At 40.4% G+C, this 15,369-nt stretch overlaps 1 long non-coding RNA gene across 1 annotated transcript; it reads left to right on the forward strand.

The window, feature by feature from the left end:
* Window positions 1-6,763: 6,763 nt before the first annotated feature.
* LOC112573852 lies at window positions 6,764-9,362 on the forward strand. Its single transcript, XR_003101290.1, has 4 exons — window positions 6,764-6,858; window positions 7,476-8,251; window positions 8,634-8,672; window positions 9,189-9,362. It is a non-coding gene; the product is annotated as an uncharacterized LOC112573852 (long non-coding RNA).
* Window positions 9,363-15,369: the final 6,007 nt, after the last annotated feature.

Below are 15,369 nucleotides of genomic sequence, written 5' to 3' on the forward strand. Positions count from 1 at the left end.
TTCGTCACGCCCTCTACGCATCCGGTCTTGCGCGAACATTCCTCTCATGCAATCTGACGGTCTGGTAACGTCACTGCTTGTGCTGTCTGACGGTCTAGTAACGTCACTGCTTGTGCTGTCTGACGGTCTGGCAGTGTCACTGGTGGTGTTCGATATCACAGTGATGAACATTGATGTCAGTCTCGCAGATAACATGCTTGCATTTTAATATAATATATATATATTTACTAATATAAAAGTTTAAAGACTCACCATGATCACTGTTAAACCTGGAAGATTAAGGAGTTTCAAAACAGTTCTCACGTGTGATACACTTTGGAGAGGGAGGAAAAGGAGGACAGCAACATGGTTCATACGTTTTTGTTGATGTGATGCCCTTTCAGGACGATGGCGATATTATTCTAAAGCGGGATGAAAATAAGTAAACTTCAGTTTTCGCAGTAAGTCTCTCGACTTGTTGTGGTACATGCCCAGATGATACATGGGCTAAGTTGACTTCATCACTTCAGATTTACAGATAACTTGTTTCTTACAGATAAATATTCCAACACTCAACTCTTTTACTTCTTCTCTTTCTCCTTAGCCCCCTCCTGTCCTCTTTCGCCCATCCCCGCTCTCCCCTAAGCTCCTATCCCCTCCTTTGACAAACTTCCTACAAACGCTCTCTCTCTCTCGCAGGTCGGGACGGGAAGCAAAGCGCAATAACCATGCAAATGAAGGGAGGTAATCAGATTGCGCGCGGCAGACGACGGGCGTCCCGAATGCAGATGGTGCCAGCAAGGACCAGGACAGGGACGAGGTCCAGACCCGCCGATGTCCGCCCAGCCGCTCGCCCTCCTCCTTCCCGCCGACGCCCACCCCGCCTGCAAAAACAGCATTGATCAAGAGGCCGGGGCCATGAATTCATTTGGCCCAAAACGTAATTCAATTGGAAGGGAAATAAGCGCTTTAATGAGGTGCCGACCATTGCAGAAGACCCATGGGGATGTCGCGGCTTCTTGTGGGGGTCCGGCCCACCTCTGACGGTGCCTGTGCCAGACCTGCTGCTGTGCCAGTCCTGGTGGCGCCACTGTCTCACAAGTTTTCATCCGGAGTTTGAGCACGTCCCTGCCCGACACGGTGCTGGTGTCCTGGGTCAAAGGCTCAACTCCTGAGACGTTCCTTACAGTTCTTCTTTTTTTTTCCGTGGAAGTAGTCCACAAAATGAGGGGGAAATCAAAGTTGAGCATGACGGGCCGTGTTGTGCTACAAAGTTGTCTCTGAAAGTAAGAAGACATCCATAGTTTGCCCATACCCAGCATTTCTTTCTCCTCTATCTGTAGTTAGGACTACGAGAACTGCGGGTAGCTTGCCAGTCATATGCTGTTCCAGCTTCTCCACATTTTGTTGTTAATCTGCCACACAATCATCAGGAAATGAGTTTATTTTTCATAAATTTCTCCTTCATGCTACAAACGATGAACTCGCACCTCAAAATATCTGTTATCGTTGTGGCTGTCCACAAGACAAGTTGCTGGAATATTAAGATTTGAAACAAGAGCTGAGCTGCACAGGCGATCATCTTTCTTCATTGTTTATTGACGTGGTGAAAGGGAGCTTGCCCTAGGGTCTTTGTGGTGTATTGAAATGAGGTATGAACGTTTGAACAACCCGGGTAAGCTCACAGCAACAACAGATTCTCAGGAGTGTCTGGACTGTGGTTTAAACTAATACTTCACCAGTCAGTGAGGTTCTCATGGATATTACATAACGGTGCCAGTTGATTCACATGAAACTGTTCAGAGAGGCATTGTGAGCTGTGCCATCTAATGAACCTTTCCTAGAGTGTCGACCTCTTCAAATACACCTTTTTCGTCCAATGTAAGCGAGAACGAAATGATAATGTTCTTTCTTGTGTTTAAAGGGCAGTGCCACCACATCATCAAAATCTTCTTGACGCTGAAAATAAAAAAATAAACAAAATGAAGATAACCTTCGAAGTTCTCAAGGTTTACAAGTTCCGATGTTTCGTTAATACAGATTGCTATGAAGTATTACTGTTTGACTGTACGGAAAGCATCTCTCGTGTCTAAAGGAGCAGTGAGTGATCACGTGATTGTGTCATTTCAGTGCACCGATGCACCAATCCTCACCTACAGCTTTTCTTTCAGCGTTCCCAGAATCCTTGGGCTGACACATTTCCGGTGGAAATGATGAAGATGGCTCACGGTGGGACGCCACGACAATATTCCTGCGCATCCTGTCATTAGAGGGAGCACGAGCGGTGAGATCACGGGACGAGACCGTTTGCCGAATTTAGCTGGCTGCAGCGTTTTCAATACACACGTGCGCTGGCGGCAGTGGGGAGAAGACGTGTAGAGGCAACGATGCGAGGGAAGACAGTGAACGTGATGGCACTTTGTTTTTGTTTACTTCAAATAGATATCTGCTGAGCATACAGGTGGACCTCAAAGTAGAAAACTGGGCTGAGGCTGCTGAACCACACCGAGGCTGGCAGATGAATAGAATATGGCACTGTCATTAGGTTTGTTTGTGTTTTGTTTTTGTTTTTTTTTTTTTGTTGTTGTTGTTTTGTTTTTTGTTGTTGTTTGCTGTTGTTGTTGTTGTTGGCTTTTCTTTAGAACACTTTTTATTTTTTCTTTGGAAAAAGGACATGAAATGACACAATTTCTAATTTATAATATTACTAAAGGCCGCAGCACATGCGAACACCTGGAGTACATGCTTCTGAGAGAGGGTGTCAACTGAAGTTAACATTTTGGACGTTGCTTAAAATTTAAAAAAAAAAACGGTGAAGAACAAGAACTTCAAATGCTTGTACCTCGCTAGCTCACAATTAGTATCTGGTATTTAAAAACAATTTAATTTACTTTAACTTTTAATGAGGTACACGTGTGTTATACATGAAATACTCTTAAATGGAATTCTATCTGCTGGTTATTTTTTTATTTTTTATTTTTTTTTTTTTTTTTATCTGCTGATATTTATTTTAAGGTGAAGCGTTTGCTTCCTTGGAGATGAAAACGCATCTCAGTTGGTGACACAGCCAACAGACTCCATCCCCGTGGAAGGGGAAGTAAGCATGGTTTTCTTCGGGTCCTGTAATCAAAGCCCCTTTCTTGGCGGCTGTGACATCAAAGGGAAGAAGCCCAGGTAGCTTCACACAGACCATGAGAATATAAGGGCCAGGAGCTGCACCAGGTAATTGAAAAATTTTGATTTTCTTCACGCCGATTTCTTCAGTTTTGGCGATCTGGTAATGGACAAGCTGATGAACTGCAAAGATTCGCCAGCCGAAAATATTATTTTACTCCCTCACTTTACAACTCAAAATTTAAACAGACTTTTGCGATCTGATCGAACAACGATAGGACAAATATAGAAATATCCAGTTTTATTCGAGTTTGAAGAGAAATGAGAAGTGTAAAGTGTGCCATTCTATTTTTAGTTCATTTCTGATTTTTTTTCAATCGTTCAGACACTTTACATTAAAAGCTCCTTTTAAATATTTGGTTTCTTTAATTCAAATATCTTTAATCGTTAAATTAAATCATCTGAAGTTTTTTTCTGGAAATTTATCAATAATGAGAAAAGCAAATTAACCTTTCTATTTAAAGCATTATATTACATGAGCAGAAACAAATCAAACCTGCCAAATGTCATTCAGAAACAGCTAATACGACACGATAGAAAAAAAACACACACAGGGTTGGTGCCACAAGTGCTGACAGCTGAGCGCAACTACGGAACGGCCCTGTAATAAAGAATAAAGATAACATGCATTACACAGATTATCTACTCAGGACTTGGACTTCACTGGGTTTTTTTCTGTTTGTCTTGTATAAGCTACTGAGTGAATGAACGATGGTACAAAACAACCATAACAAGTATTTTTGTGTCAGTTTGTAGTAATTCTATGGTCGTGTAGACTGTACGACATGCCACTTGCCTTCTACAAGTAATTCTCCCTCTTGTTCTTTCTCTCTCATCATGAACGTTGATCCCATCTCTCTTTTGTCACTTAAATATCCACCTTTCTCAAAAATAACAATTTTCTTTTTACCTATAATAATGTGGAGGCTCCCCTGTGTAAGTGTTTTCACTGTCTGCAGACTTACAGCGGTTCCGGAGATCAGTGCCATGTCGTCTCTAATAGCAAGATATACTCTGATGCCTCCATTGCAAAGGTGGCACCGTGTCTTCCATCTGCATTTTATCACATCGAGTGCAAGTTCTGTGATAAAATGGAGCAGAGAACATGACTGCATGCATCTGCCAGTAACAGAAAGAACAATTAATATAATTATTTTGTCAACTTAAAGCCACTTCTAACTTCCACTTCTAATAATACGATGTAGTTTCTTTCCTCTCAGCTTTCATCATCATCATCATCATCATCATCATAAACAACAACAACAACATCATCAACAACAACAACAACAACAACAACAACAACATGTCATCAACTATGTCGCCCGGTCAGGCACAGCGTTCATTTCTCTGTCGTGATGGAAGGAGTAAACGGCTGATAAAGGGAGGTAAGTAACTGCAGACGGTTTGTCCATGCGTTCACTCCCTTTAATCAGTTCATCGTGTGTTAATGTGGTGTGAGTACCGACACATCGCTACCTGCTCACTAAAAGCCACAACTGATCAATGACACATTTAGAACTTCTTACTTTACCTTCAGTTCACTCTAAGTGTTGTTTTTTATGATTTGTCATTTGTTCTTATTTATGAAAAGGTCACGAGTTCATCCCTGTTGGTTGGTGTTACAAGCATCAGTTGGTTTTAAAGGCTGTGATGTCACCATTGCTAATACTTCTACTGGGGTTCGCTTTTTAGCCAGACAGACCTTTCAGCTTTACCGATCTGATTATCTTGTATGAGGATATTTTAATTGTTAGTGAAGTCAATGCAAAGGGTTTTTCTAGGTTACATTGCAATCTCTAATTTGGGTAAGACTCGTGCTGGGCTCTACAAGTGTAAATACAGGAGAGACATGAGGACGACTCTGAATGCTTTCCATCGCGTGCGCGTAATATGAGAAAGTTTCAGTGTACATCGTGAAAATTCATGCAACTTAACTAATTGTATTGAAGGTAAAATTGTATTCAACTTGAATGATGAATTGTACCAGTAGTGTTTGCGCTATTTCTATGTAGCAATCACCCTTGAAATAATGATCAATCAATCAATCTTTGCGATGTTCGAAATTCTCAATTTTTGTCAATTGACTTACAGTAGTGTCGTTCTCGGCCTGTTAGCACAGTGCAGTATCATTGATCATGGAGATCTTTCCCTATATATAATTATAAACTCTCTCTTTTATATATATTATATATCATATTATCTCTCTCCCCCTCTCTATGTGTCTATGTATATCTCTGTGTGTCACTGTCACACCACTTTGTCATGTCATTCTGTCAACAGCCCAGTGCTGATGTGATGTGACGTGGACAATAATTTCGATTTTAATCCGACTTTAACGACCTTTTTGGTAACGGGTGGGGAGGTTAGAGTCTGGAGAGAAAATAAAAACTCGTGCCCCTCTGTGTCCTTTCAAGAAATGTAGATCACTGCTATTGGCATGTCTCGTTTTATTTCTGAATTTCGTTTTTCTAACTCAGTTCCCTCATTTACATTCTTATCTTCTTATCTTGCCATCCAAGATTAATCACACCTGATGTTTTATCTTTCCTTTCTTCTCAGTGCTAAAAGTCGTGTTAATGTCTACTATAGAATATGTTTGTCAATGTTTGTGTGAAGACATTTCTACCTTTTTCTGTAAAAAATATTTACAAACGTAGGTATATTCTTATCCCTAATAATTTTGCTCTCCAAAGCCAATAAAAAAATAAAATAAACGCATCTTGATGTCCATGACCCACCAAACTTTTCAAAAGGCTACGACTCGGCCTTTTTCTTTTAATGCTGACAGCTAATTACTAGCCTCTAACTATATTACTGCTGACAGCTAATTACTAGCCTCTAACTATATTACTACTGACAGCTAATTACTAGCCTCTAACTATATTACTACTGACAGCTAATTACTAGCCTCTAACTATATTACTACTGACAGCTAATTACTAGCCTCTAACTATATTACTACTGACAGCTAATTACTACCATCTAACTATATTACTACTAACAGCTAATTACTAGCCTCTAACTATATTACTACTAACAGCTAATTACTAGCCTCTAACTATATTACTGCTGACAGCTAATTACTGACTTCGAACGACATTTACAGGTAAAAAGCGGCCTTTACATCTTCTTCACTCTAATTTGTAGAGAAGGCATGGTGGATGCATCTGTAGGTGCCACAACAACTTTGATACGCAGTGCACTGTAGGGTTTATGTGGAATATTCTACACGTGGACTCTATTGCAAGGTACTACTTTCTGCTTACCCTTCTTTGTAATGCGCAGTAAAAAATCGAGTGCTAAATCACCGTTCACTTTCTCTGGTTGACCTTCCAACAGGAGATTTCAACTGACTAGTTGTTGAGAGGAACACTCATTGTGATGAGATATCGATAAGACACAGCAGTTGTTCTTGAACTCGTCCGCTTCTTTCACGAAGTCCTTCGGTGCACGAAAACAAACTCAAATATTGTTGCAAGTCAGATTTTCAGATTGTTGGTGCAAAGTCCACACTAACATCACGGACACAAAAACATCTCTGTTATTTTTGTAAGTGACCACAACTTTTCCGTTGCTTTTTACGTCAAGCATCACGTGACACGTTCGCTTATAAAAGCTCGCCACTTTGTCACCCAGACAACCAGCTTTCAGAGACCAAGCAGATTCCCACAACATCACTTGCATCACTTGCATCGCTCTGAACCGGTAAGTCGTCTACTGAGTGGTGAGTTAAATACTTTGGTTACTCCTGTAAGTCTATCTTTGTTCAAGTTCAACATGATTTCAGAAATTTTGCTTCTCTGTATTTTCATATCTTTAGTTTTTTTTTATCGTATGTTGAAGATATATGTAGCCTTTCTTGACACCCTGAAGGACTACACTCATTCAAATCAAATTCCCCGTATATACACCATTATAGACTTGCAGTAAACTTGTGACTTCCAAGCATGCAGGAGAAATATTCAACTCCTTCTCTACCCCAACTAACACTTTCCCATCCACCCACTAGCCCACCAAACCTGCCGCAAACATACACAAGCACAGAAGCACACATTCACATGCATAAACAAATAATGCAAGCAAAAATTTATATGAATTTGATAAACAATGTCTAATATGAGAACAATACTTAGCTCGCACAGTCAGCTTTTCTCTCGTTGCTGTCTTTATCTTCTACAAGTTGAACAACAGAAATGTTGAGCTTGATGTCTTTGGCCTGACAGCAGTAACAAGAGTTAAATGTGATGTTGTGACAAGAAATGTGGCTGTAGTTACAACAAACTGTGACCGTTGTGACAACAAACATGCCTGTTATGTTACAGATCTCTCACAGCCATGAGGACACTGGTGCTGATTCTGGTGTTGGCCGCAGCCGCCATGTCGGCTCATGTTCCGGAAGAACGGGACTTGGACGCAGCTGGTTGGCTTACAGGTTCTCTGGGTCAAGCTGGTCCTTTGTCTTCGGTTACAGGTTCTCTGGGTCAAGCTGGTCCTTTGTCTTCGGTTACAGGTTCTCTGGGTCAAGCGGGTCCTTTGTCTTCGGTTACAGGTTCTCTGGGTCAAGCGGGTCCTTTGTCTTCGGTTACAGGTTCTCTGGGTCAAGCTGGTCCTTTGTCTTCGGTTACAGGTTCTCTGGGTCAAGCTGGTCCTTTGTCTTCGGTTACAGGTTCTCTGGGTCAAGCGGGTCCTTTGTCTTCGGTTACAGGTTCTCTGGGTCAAGCGGGTCCTTTGTCTTCGGTTACAGGTTCTCTGGGTCAAGGTGGTCCTTTGTCTTCGCTTACAGGTTCTCTGGGTGTAGGTTCTTTGACTTCGGTTGCAGGGGGTATAACTGGTGTTGTGTCTATCACACCCATCCTTACTCTCCTCTCCACGGCCTTAAGTCTGGTCACTAGTCTTCTCAACACGCTAGCTGGCGTCACATCAGCTCTTTCTGTTGTCCTTTCCCTTGTCTCATTGGCTGTGCGATTTGCCATAACCGTATTGACCAGACTTCAACCGTGCAGCAGTACCCTCGTCAGCGCATCGACCAGCATCATTTCGACCACCACCATTTCCGCAGTGACGAATGCTTTGAGTAGTTTCCAAGCAAGTTTGAATAGTAAGTATTACACAATTAACGCAATTCCACTTCAAATATCAGTGTGGTGTGCGTGCGTACGATGGGTAGGTCTGCGCGATCGCTTTTTAAATGTAGACAGTCTCATTTGAGCACCATGCAAATCCACACAAGTCATCTGACACTGTCTGAACGATCGAGGACTGAATATTATATCGATGGAAAATTAACGATTATGTTTTGGTTCTGTTCTTGTTTTGTTCGTTTGTTTGTTTATTGTTGTTTGTTTGTTTGTTTCTTTCTTTGTTTCTTTGTTTTGGATGTGAACAAGTACTTGTAATTTGTTATTTATCACTGATGTCAATGTGCACCCAGGGACTTGTAATTTGTCAGTAATCACTGATGGCAATGTGTCTGTCTCCAGATGCGTGTCTTGGTGGACGTTGAACAACGCTTCTTCTGAGTAAGCTCTAGATGTTTCTTTCGTTTGCTTGATCACTACCTCTGGGGCTGGTTTGTTTGGTTTTTGTTATTGTTGTTTTTGTTTAAGTGGGTAATTCGATGGAATTTGTATGTCAAATAAATGCTCGAAAGCGACAGAATTTTATCGAATGCATTCATGTCGTTCCCACGACAGTTGCTATCATCATAATCTCGTGAAAAATACTACAAATGTTAAAATACCATAGCTATTAAATACCATAGCTATCAAATGCTATAGCTATAACATACCATAGTTAAAACAGCGCGTTTTAATTGTTTTTGCCCAGTCAGAAAGAACAGTTTAAGACAGCTTATATATTACAGACAAACTTACAGACAACCATTCTACAAAAGAACATCTTTACTTCAATACGCACGGAAAGAGAGGGAGAGAACATTACATCCCTTCTGCGTGTCTGTAGTTAATTCAAGAAAGTTTGAAATGATACAAAGCCTTGGTAGACAGTCTAAAGGATTATTTGTGTCTTTGTTCCAGCGACCTTCCTCGATTGACCGTTATGAACAAGATTGACCGCTATGAACAAGACTGACCGTATCCCATGATGCACTGAAATACTCTACCAGCCCCAGGGCAGCACACACTCGTGATGACTGTCCGTTACGGCTTGTGTTAGAGAACAATAAACAATAAACATGGCTCTGTCCTGCACTACCTGTTTTTGTCACTAAGTAAACTCGTGATCGTGTGGGCGTGTGTGTGTGACTGTGCATGTGGGTGTGATGGTGTGCATGTGCTTGTGTAATTCTCTAGTATTCAAATCATACACTATCAAAGACTGCCAGCAGTTTGGGACAATTTAAAATTAACCTATAAACAAATAATCTCTGCATTTCCAATATCCTGCTATCCAACCACTTCCCACCTACACCGAGAGAAGCCACTACATGGACAGTAACATCACGGAACATAACCGCACCTTTAGTGATAAATTCTCGGCCATGAAGTTTGAGAGCGAGGACACACAAGACCTTGTCACTGCCTTCAGCATCAGCAGGGCGAGTACGACTTACTGTCAGCACCCATCATGCTCTGGCAAAGGACATCGTCTTCTTGTGATCATAGGCACATATCAGTCCTGAGCTGCAGACTTTCACATGTGGGATGGACATCAGCACGGACAAGAACAAAAGTGGTCGGCGCTTTTGCCTTCAATCAATGATTTAGAAATGCTTGAAAAGTCAGGATGTAATTTTATCCAGTATTCACATTCAAACTATTATTTATTCTGATAAAATGTAGTATCCATCGGAATATTTTAAAACACTAAAAATTATGTATCAACGTGTTGTAATGCCTCCATCTAGATGGCAGACTTTTGCGCCACCGGCGTGAAGGAAGGTTGAGTAAAGGTCCTTTGTTCTTCTGTGTTTCCCAGTCTAAACTTTGGTCAGACCTGCTATTACTTAGTGCCGACTGCTTGACATTTGGATGGTGGCTGTCAAATATGGCGCTGTGCACTACTAACCCTACATTTCTGCTGTTTCACCCAGACTTAATTATAGACTATACATAAACCGGGTATTAGTACCCAAACACAGACGTGTCTTGTGATTGTAACCGTTTACCTCTTGAGGGAATCATTCGTTTTAACCAAACCAGTATTAACCCTGAATGTAAGCAGTATGGTAACCGAGCAGTAAAAGACATGTAGCACCTTCTGCTGACATGTTTTGTGATGACCCTTGACCTACCTGTCTAGAGAGTGGCAGCTCTCCATCACATTCCGTTTTAACCCCTTTATCTGCATCGGGTTTTGTGTCTACGATTGACGTGTGACTCTGGGACACTATTGCCAATATTTCTGAATTGGCTTCTGTGTCTTGCCCACTTGTCTTATTTTCTGGAGTAATTTATATCTACTGCCACCTCTGCCACTTCTTGCCATATGTTACATCTGTGCATCAGCAGTTCCATTTCAGATTGTGATTTGTTTTTGTTTGGGTTTTTGTTTTTTTTTTTTGTTTGTTGGTTGGTTGGTTTGTTTGTTTTGTTTTGTTTTGTTTTTTGTTTGTTTGTTTGTTTGTTTGTTGTTTGGTTGTTTTGCAATCGTCCCAACAAGTTTTGATGTTGTTTTGTTCCAGCGGGATTTGTTGGCCATAAAGTCAGGTCTGATGCTGCTGTATGTTTTATTACACTCTGCATCTCCGGGAAATAAATGTTGCAGTGACCGTTGGCATGATGCCGTAACAGTATTCGTGGACTAAGACACACCCATGTTTATTGCTTATTCTGCTCTAACAGAACCGGAACAGACACGTAAACACGAGTATGTAGTTCGTTGTGGCTGTTAGAGTACTTTAGACTCAAAGCAAAATGGCGAAGTTGGAAATCAGTAGAAGTCTGTATTGCCCTCTATTTGACCACATAACATTGTTGTGTCGACCTGCATCTACCTTGCTGTGGGGTGTAGGTCGCTGGTACCGTTAGTTTCGGTGAGAACTGTTGGACTTTTAAAGTGAACGTGTCACGTGACGCAAAACGCGATGTCAAATTGCTGTCAGCTTTGAGAACTAATGATGGGGCTGCTTTTCGGATGACCGTGTGTTTGTGATTTTAAAGTTTAATGAGCTTACTTTTCGGCTACTCCCACAATCCCAAACTGTCAGTTGTAACAACATTAGTGTTTACTCTCGGGCCTCGCAGGACGTCCTTAACTAAAACACAAATCTTTGAGAATACTTTGTCTGGAAATGGTAAGACTATCATCATGAAGAAAATCGGATTTTGCTTTGTAGGGAGAAGTTATAAGCATGCTTATCGGCATTTGATCATAATGAGGTAAAACATGATTAGCATCACCAAGCATTCTATACATACTAAAACTCTCACTGTTTATTGATTCTAGTTTGACCACTGAGTAGTCTCTCATTGTAAACTCGTCCCACATCCTGTACGTGGAGGTTAAACAATGTTAAGCTTGTGGGGCAGTCTTTGGTAAACCTCTGTAAAACCTTCAGTCAGCTGCCTGTGTGGCCCACAGTTGAATACATTTTGATTTAGTTTTTGTTTACTTCGTTTGGTGTACAAATATCAATAGCAGAAAATTTCTTTCGTTCAAAAGGGTGTAGCTCTCAGTTCTCCGCAGCCATGTCGTCTCTAATAGCAAGATTACTCTGATGCCAGCATGGCACCGTGTCTTCCATCTACATTTTATCATATCGAGTGCAAGTTCTTTGATAAAAGGGATCATCATCATCATCATCATTATCATGTCGTCATCAACTATGTCGCAGGTCAGACACAGCGTTCACTTCTCTGTCGTGATGGAAGCAGTAAACGGCTGGTGAAGGGAGATAAGTAACTGCAGACGGTTTGTCCATGCGTTCACTCCCTTTAATTTCAGTTCATCGTGTGCTAATGTGGTGTGAGTACCGACACGTCGCTACCTGCTCACTAAAAGCAACGACTGATCAATGACATTTAGAACTTCTTACTTTACCTTCAGTTCACTCTAATGTTGTTTTTTTATGATTTGTCATTTGTTCTTATTTATGAAAAGGTCACGAGTTCATCCCTGTTGGTTGGTGTTACAAGCATCAGTTGGTTTTAAAGGCTGTGATGTCACCATTGCTAATACTTCTACTGGGGTTGGCTTTTTAGCCAGACAGATCTTTCAGCTTTACCGATCTGATTATTTTGTATGAGGATATTTTAATTGTTAGTGAAGTCAATGCAAAGGGTTTTTCTGGGTTACATTGCAATCCTTAATTTGGGTAAGGGCTTAGTTGGCGAGTTTATTTCCCACCCACATATCCCATTTTTTGTTTCCAGATAAATCCAGTGTATGTTAAACTCTTCAAAGTCTTCTGCTCAGTTAGGGGTAGTGCTGTATATCTATATGTTGTAGAGTTTTGTACTATCCGTTGTACTGATAATGATTACACGAAAGTAGCCCCCCAGACATGGTATGATTGCTTTAGAGACCTCCTAAATATAACACAAGCAACATGCGATACTGACTTCGACACACAGGTTTAAAGCTCGTTACTTGATCATGATAATAAGAACTGTGGGAAATGTTTACATTTTAATATAAACTCAAACTTAGAAGAGAAAATTTCCAACTCGGAAATACTTGAAGCTATTGTATAAAAAAGTCAAAAGCACCTGGACCTGAGTCCTCGTGATATTTCTACACACTCTCTTTAACAAAATGTTTGTAAGTGGTACATACCCCGCTGTTGGTCCATCAGTGCTTTTTCCTCTACACAAGAAAAGGTGATAAGGGTAAAGTAAATAACTTTATTGGATTTCAGTTTTAAACACTATTAGTAAACTGTACAGCAGGCAGCATTATTAATACAAGATGGACCCTATTCTGTGAAGAAAATGAACTTATCCCAGAAGTTCAAGCAGGTTTCCGCAAAGGTTATACAGTACAACAGATAAAATTGTTTGCCTGCAATCACTGAGTCAGAAATATTTAACAAAACAAGGTGGATGCTTTTACACTTTTAGTAGACGTTTTGAAAGCATTTGACAGTATTGACAGCTCCAAATTGTTATTTATACTATTAAAAAGGGATGTCCATGGAAGAATGTTTCAAACATCACATAGGATGTATAAAAGTGTGAAAACTGCTGTGAAGGTCGGATCTCCAATAACTATTTTGATGCTAGTCCTTTTTCACACTCTTCCTTTTGCAACATCATGGTACTCTCGGCAATTGTTCTTGTTATTTGGTTCCTCTTTGTGTTTTTCTTTATTTGATTTTATTCTTCGTTACTACTGTTGTTTATACTTTAATAGTTCATATGTTAATTGTTTGTTTTCTTGTCCCTCTTGTGTTGTCCATGTTTCGTTCTTGTTCTTAGGCGCTAAGAGCTTGGTGCAGGTTGCTAACGGTACTCAGGTACCCAAAAAAGTAAAAGAAAGATTCAAGGATTGTTTTCTTCAAAAATGGCACAATTATTGTGACTACCATGCATGTCTAACGAGAAAAATATAAATAAACCAGGTACCACGATGCGAACACAGACGCAACACACGCACGCTCACTCACCGACACACTTTGTTTTATTTACCTGAGTTAGAGGTGTCTGCTTCGTGTAAATAAGTGTTTTATGCTCTCAACTGCTGTACAAGCTTTATTATGTTAGACTCGATTGATAACTTGAGAAAATTTCTTCTTGTCACAGTATCAGTAAAACTGGTTGTCATGGCAATCACATTTAACTGTTGTCACTGTGTGCATAGCAGACACATTTCATAAATATAGAAGTATCGTTGTTCTACTTGTACAAATATGAGAACAATGAACAGAAAAAAACTTAACTGCTTGAGCTAAGTAATATCAGCACTAATATTGTTAAAATGAATGTTCTTGTAGACACTCGTGCGTTGGAGGCTGCGTGCGTGCAAGAGTGTTTGTGTGTGTGTTTACAAACTATCACCTAAATAAAAATCGCTGGTAACTAGTTGCTTTGATTGCATCCCACTCTTACCTGTGTATGTGGCTGATGTGGGGATAGTTCACACAACCATTTCATTTGATTGAGTGGATATGTTTAAATATTCAGACAATAGATACACATCTTGAATGTTCTATACCTTGTGGAAGACCACAGGTCTGAAAATGGCAAATAAAAGTGCCGAAAACCATTTAAGCATCTAGATATTTGAAATATGAATACGCCTGGACATTCAGGAGAAGCATCGTCGTGTAGCAGGCTAGTTGCTGTTCGCGAGAGATGAAAGAGACTGTGGATGAAGCTGTGGGACTGTGGAAGCCAGCATCCTGGAGTCGGTCTTTTATAAGCCAGAGTCTGTGGACACAGGACACAGATGCCGTCTGTTTGCAGAAATAACAATGAAACTGTTTTGGGGATGAGCGTGTGTCCGTGATGTTAGATAACAATTAGTTCACTCTTCTATCTACAACCACAATCTGAATATCACAACTGTATCAATATTTGTTTTCACGACTCCGACAAAAACCCAAAAATCTGCGCAAAACGCCAATGTGTGTGAATGCTGAACTATTATCAGGGGGAAAATCGGACTTTTCTTTACAAGAATAACAATTATTTTTCTTGTCGGCAGTTGATCAGACTGCGTACGCCTGTCCCAACAAAACAATCAGCTTCAACTTTCTGGTGGCAGGAAAACAGGGAGGAGATGATGTGAGCACCTTTTGTGTAACTGCGACTCAAAAATAAGTGAAAATTTCAGAATCACGTGTTGTAAGATATTGCACAAAACAATACAAGACTGGTATTAAGTGGACCAACATTTAGTGTATCACACTAGACCGGCATTTAAGTCTTACAATTTAAGACAATGGAACTAGCCCTGAGCAATTACACAGAGGGGAAAAAAATAGAGAGAAATGTAAAACGATTTAAAGCAAGAAAATAAGACCAATGAGAAACACAGAACATTAAAAATGCGAAACCTAGGTCTTTCATCATGAAGACAGAGGTGCAAATACAACGGAAAAGAGTGTAATGATTGGGGAAGGGAGGAGTAACCTGCTCACAGTTCGTACAGTGACTGTTTTTGAACTCAGTTGTTGCATTAATTACAAATTAATTGTAATAGTAACAAATCTTGTACAATCTATTGTGATGTACGGCATACAACATCACTTTTCTAAATGTTTGTGGATGTGTTGTGCTTACATTTATTGTATTGATGCTGAAGCGAGGCAGACTC

Source organism: Pomacea canaliculata, linkage group LG10, assembly GCF_003073045.1.
Source record: "Pomacea canaliculata isolate SZHN2017 linkage group LG10, ASM307304v1, whole genome shotgun sequence".
NCBI classification, from domain to species: Eukaryota; Metazoa; Mollusca; class Gastropoda; order Architaenioglossa; family Ampullariidae; genus Pomacea; species Pomacea canaliculata.